The sequence below is a fragment of the Aythya fuligula genome, chromosome 3 (assembly GCF_009819795.1).
Source record: "Aythya fuligula isolate bAytFul2 chromosome 3, bAytFul2.pri, whole genome shotgun sequence".
NCBI lineage: Eukaryota > Metazoa > Chordata > Aves > Anseriformes > Anatidae > Aythya > Aythya fuligula.
Genome location: NC_045561.1, coordinates 71,953,944 through 71,959,943, shown reverse-complemented (window position 1 = coordinate 71,959,943; position 6,000 = coordinate 71,953,944).

The window sequence follows — 6,000 nt, the reverse complement described above, 5'->3', positions numbered from 1 at the left end:
CCTGCTTGTTGTCACTGTGGTCTTTAGCAGTCCCTCAAAGGAAGTGACTTGCACATCAGCCTTCAGAGATGTTGGCTTGCAAGACTGATAAAAGTTACAATGGACTTCAGTAAGCCATGTAGAAGAACTCTTCTTAAAACATATAAAATAATCTTACTGTTCTATTGTCACGAATAATGCCTCTGCTAGAGAATAACAACCAGTAGAGGCACTAAGCTTCAAAAAAGATGTAGAATTATTGGACAGAAACAAAAACCTGAGGCTGTAGAAACATGACATACCAAGAAAGGTTGAAGTTAATCAGTTTAGCAAAAGATAATAATAAAAAGAAAATCAACACAGAAAAAAAAATACAAACAAAGAAACAAACAACAACAAAAATACCTAAGGAGATCCTTGAGAGCCTTGAAGGGCAAGAGAGATGCAAAAAGGGAGAAAATAAATTACATTTACGTTCTTTGGAGATAGGACAAGAGTAATGCATTTTGATTGCACCAAGAGAGACAGAGGGTTGGTGCTAGAGACAACCTACTCTAGTGATAAAGGCAGTAAACAGTGGAAAAAGTTGCCTAGGGATGTTGAGGAATATCCATCACTCTTGGTTTCTAAGAATAAATGTGACAGAAGCAAGTTAGGACTCATTCTGGTAGAGCTGGACCTGCCTTTGGGCAAGGACTGTGGACGAGTTTATTCCTCGGGGTACCTTCCAGAGCTATTTATTTAATACTTGGTGATACTGTGCCTCATATATATATGAAGCATATATATATATATATATATATATAAAGAGCAGTAAATATTGAATACTACAAACAAAACCATCTCAAGGAAAAAAAAAAAAAAAAAGAAAAAAAAAAAAGAAAAAAAAAAAGTGGAAAAAGAGGCCTTAGCCTTTGCAAGGTTTGGAGAGAGAGTGTGTGGCTTGGTCTTCAAAGAATAGCCTGCTCTGTTTTGGTTTTGCATAAGGTTAATGTGAATGATCATTTTGTAGGCAGCCTGTTGACTTAAGAGAAGTCACTTATGGAAGATAAGCTGGGTGGGTGCTGGAGCCATTTGGGATACCCCATCAAGTTTCTCATATCTGCTCCAGTCACAGGCCTCATCACAGAAAGCGCATATACTGCTTGGCTGAGAGAAGGGTCGTGCTAAAAAATGTTCAGAATTTTTTTAAGGGAATCACAGTTTAAAGTAAAAGTGGTTTTTTTGTTTGTTTGTTTGTTTTTTTTAAAACAACAACAACAACAACAACCAAACAAAAAAAAGGCCATGCACACCATGCAGACAAAAAGCCCCGCTCCAGGAAGATGAAGTAGAGCTTAAATACCACATACTGAAAGGAAGAGAGAATTAAGCTGGCCATAAATGTTTATGCTAAAAATATTGGAGATGTGGTCACTGTTTATGTTGTGGAGTCTCAGTTTGTCATGCTTCATGCTATGCAGAAGGATTTCAGACTTCCAGGGTTTGGGAGGAGGTTGCTGGGTTATCTCCTCCTTCCCATAAAGAATCGAGAGCATCTGTCTTGCGAGTCCAACAGAACCATCACAGGATTCCAGTTTATTTCCTTCCCTTCTTAAAATTATCCGGTACTTTTACATGAGCCTCCTAAATCTTCTTCACTGATACTTCAGTAAAATCCAGTACCATATCCATCTTCTTAAAATGTCTTCCCCAATAGTAACCCATTTTCCAAATTTTGACTTCACTGGCACACAGGACTTAATGAACTGCTGAGATTCAAAGCAAAATTCAGATGATGGGAAAATTGAGGTCTGAAACAGCAAAGGCATAAGATGACAAATTTCTAAGGGCTTCACAGCCTTTATTTCTGTGAATATTCTCATCTGTGCTAGTATAAACTGGGAGCAGTGACACTAAATATAGCAAGTGTAGTCCCACTGTGACAGCATAATCAGTCCTGAAAGTGTTCTCATCAATTGTCATTTAGATGCTACCTTTCTTGAAAGCCTCTAGCAATAATTGAGAAGAACAACAACTCTAAATAAAGGCACTTCACTGTTCTACTCACTGCAGAATGACACCATATAAAAAGGGAATACCTGTATGTTTTCATTTAGCAAGCTGATTTGCTTTCCAAATGCATACAGCAAAGCCAAAGTACTTAAAACAATAAAACATTTCCAGACAAATACTGTCAGTTTTGAGATAATATATGAAAAGTGGCTGAGTGGGTGTGAAAATATTATTTGACAGGTTACGGGTACACTGGAGATAAAGAAGCAAAGGACTGGCTGAAATGGTACACAGGCTGTTGTAACAGTCAGGGTTTTTAAGCCGTAGGAAGTAGATTTGTAATAGCAATTAATGTTTCCTTTTCCAATATACTCAAAACCATCACAAATAGCAAAGTTCTTTAAGAAACAAACAAAAGCTGTGGAGATATCTACCTGTATTTTGGTACTATTGTAAGCCTTAAACTCAGGTCTGATCAATTGGGATGGTTTGTACTTCTTTGGATAATTAGGTTAGAAAACTTTTCTTTTCGTCAGGCTTTATGGACCACTCAAATCTCTCTCAAACTGCAGGCAACTTATTTTATCTGTTTTCAGCTGGAAAGCTGGACAGGCCTGAGTTTCCAACAGGTGTTTTCAGTTCTTTTTTTTTTTTTTTTTTTTCTTGAAATAGAAAACTAGGTTTTGAGTCCATGCAGTATGAAGTGAAAGCAAAAGCACCAAACATATCTAATCCACAGCCTAAATCTGCCAAGTTTGCATAACAAAAAGAGAGAGAGAGAGAGAGAGAGAGAGAGAAAGAGAGAGAGAGAGAGAGAAAGAGAAAGAGAATGGTTTCGTTGCTAAATGACAAGAGTAGTTGAAGATGAATGAAGAAAAGTGAATGCTGTGTGTTTGTATTGTGTGGAATAATTTATGGGGCATGAATGCCTTTGAACGCTTTCACCATTGATATATGAATACTTCTGATCATGGAAAACACCCTCAGCGAAGAATAAAGAAATGACAAGATTTCAGTACTCTAGAATTGCATATGAAAAACCCATGCTGCATAACAATAAAAATCACAGATTCTTATAAATGAGTACAATTAGTCATAGTTATATGAATGTAAGTATACATCCAATCTGTATGTACATATTAAATACAATAAAATAAATATAATTTTTTTTTCTTCAGAATAAGGCATAACATGCTGAGCAAAATTACAGAACAGATAGGAAATGCTTTCTTTTGGAGGAGAAAGAGAGCCTGAGTGCTATTGCAATAAAGGACACGGGGGCTGCCAGCCCGCACTGTATTGGAGCAGGGGCTCACCACAGAGCATATTTCTCCTTCTTGGCCCGCAGCGAGCATGATAACACCATCATCCCGTTCTCCAGTGACATGTCCATTTATGTACAAGTGCAGATGGCTAATTCCATACACACTAACTGTTGGAGTCAAACACTGTAATTTACTTTTTTTTACTGCATCTGGCTCAAGGAAGCAATCCCAACAGCCTGCTGCATAGCTCAGGTGGCCAGGCCAGATCACTCAGATGTTTCTAACACTGAACAGAGGCAGTTTAGGCAAAATACAAAGGACTTCTAAGTCCCCTATTTATTTTGCTAGTTATCTGTCAGGTGACCTGGAGTCTCCTAAATTTGTGCCTGAGCCAGATATTACTATTCTTGGACACGAGCTGGTCCAGCTCTTCACAGCTATTTACACCCTTACACCTCTCCATTTGCCCTTCTGTGAATTTTAGAATATAAAATGTAAACATTGCAGTTACTAGATGTATGATACATCCTAAGACGGTGTTTATCAGACAATTTTGAGCATCTCTCCTGGCATTTCATTTCTAGCTTCATGCAGCTGCTATTTAGAAAAAAATACCCTTGCTACAACGCATTCACTTCCTTCCTTGCAAACTTGAAATTGGTCCCTAGTTGTCCTAGCACAGATTATTTCATGCCATTAACTGATCCTTAGATTTGATCTAATGTAACTCAAAAGCTGGAAAATGACAACTGTAGATAGCATAATGCTAGTTATTGTATTTGGTGACTGATTTAAAAAATCTTGCCAGGAATGGCATCTGCTGCAGGCTCCCTTTCATCTCAGGCCACAAGCTTGTTCATAATCCTTCCCAGTCAGTATAGGAAAGGGGGGGACCTTGTGTACTTTCTATAAGGAGGCAAAGGAAGGAGCAGCTCAGGCTCTCCTTTCTGCCCAGGGTGCAAGGCACAACACGCTCTGATGTTTTGCATATTCTCAGATGTTTACAACGTGCAGCATAGTTGGCTACCATGAAGAACTCCATCTAGCAAAGCTATCCCAGGACATACATGGTGCCTCAGCTGCTTACTCCCAACAGATATCAAAGCGTATAGGAGTTAAATTCTGTTAAGGGTATGGATACAATAACTGTCATAAGCAAGTTGTAGTTTTTACCCAAGCAAAATTGTTAATATATATATATATGATACTGATGATACCTCTCTCCTGTTCCAGAATAGCTCATGTGATACCAACTGGTGGATCTCTGCAGTGCGCTGCATTGCACTGTGGTGAGTGGTAATGCCCTTCATTTCCTCCCGTCATTAATACTGATTAGAACTTGAGTCTCTGCACTTCAAGATGCAGGGCATGGGACAAATACTGTGCCAGCACCAGCTCGCGAGAAAAGCCCAGATTAGAACAAGGGGGAGAAGCAGTAGCTTGCTGATTCTCTGCGCATTTTGGGATTGCTTGTGGAGGGTTTCCAGATGTAGTCTTTTCAGTGATAGTATTTAGCAATGCACATTTTGAAAAGAACTGCTTCCATCAGAGATTCAGAGAAGACTGTGAGTAAAAAGCATACCACACATGGTATGTAAAAGAATAGTTTTACCAAACTGAGCCTCTTTCTTTATGTCCATGAAACATCCCCATTGTGAAATCCCTTGTGTTTTTTGTTTTTTTTTTCAGTGTGCTGAACCTAAAGATTCCCTTTGTCCTAAGGGAACCAGCTCAGTGGCCAGATAACATGGCTTTTTGCACCATTTGACTCCAAGTATCTGTGAGGTGCTGAAACACAAACCTCTGCAAATTAGCTTGCTTTGTCAAAAAATCAGCTTTCACTTCAAATATTCCAGACCCAAGCAATGTCAATGTAAAATGTGCATGCCTCGAAGCAGAAAAAAAAAAAGTAAAAGACCCCAAAGAGAAAAGGGAGACTCTTGGCTTAAGATTTAAATGCAGGTGTCAGCCTCAATTTCCCTTTCCTTAAATTTAAATTACAAAAATATTTTTCAAAGTATGAATCTCTTGGGCACTGTCATATTACGTCGCCAAATAATTCATTAAAGAATGTTAGCTCTACTGCTGCCCTTTGAAGTGTCACTGTTTTCTTTGCTTGAAACTGCCTCTTATTCCCAGGGATGGAGGAAAGAAGAGGGTTCTCTTTGTATTTTCCTTTCAGCGCACAATGGATTAAAAAATAAATAAAGAATCAGTACTGAGATAATAATGAGAGATCTCTTTCTGAAGGATCCTAGCACGCCATAATGGTATGTTGACATACAGATGGGGGCAAGGCTCTTCTCCTTCCCTGTGCACAGACTGCTTGGTTGCACTCCCTGCCGCAGTTTGTTTCCTAATATTCAGTGTGACATTTCCTGTTTCTGGCCTTGGGCTTGAACAGGTTTGATCCAGCCTGCCCTGAAATTAATGGAAACACTGCTATTTACCTCAGTGTCCCCTTTTACCTCTTACTGCTGTCCATTGGCTGCTCCGACGATTTCTCTCTCTTTCATTTTGGCTGGCCTTCAAGCCCTTCCCAAGCACCATGCCTTTCCTCTGCACACAAGCACGGGCAGAGGGAGGGAGATAATAAGCCCTTCAGCTCAAATGCCTTCCCTGCGTGCCCTGGCCAAGGGGCAGGGAGCAGTTCACAGGCAGGGGCTCAGGTGCTGGAGCCTCCCCAGCTGCTGCCCCTTGGCTGCAGGTGCCAGCTCCAGCACAGCCAGCAGCCATGCTGCAGCTCTCTACGTTCACCAAG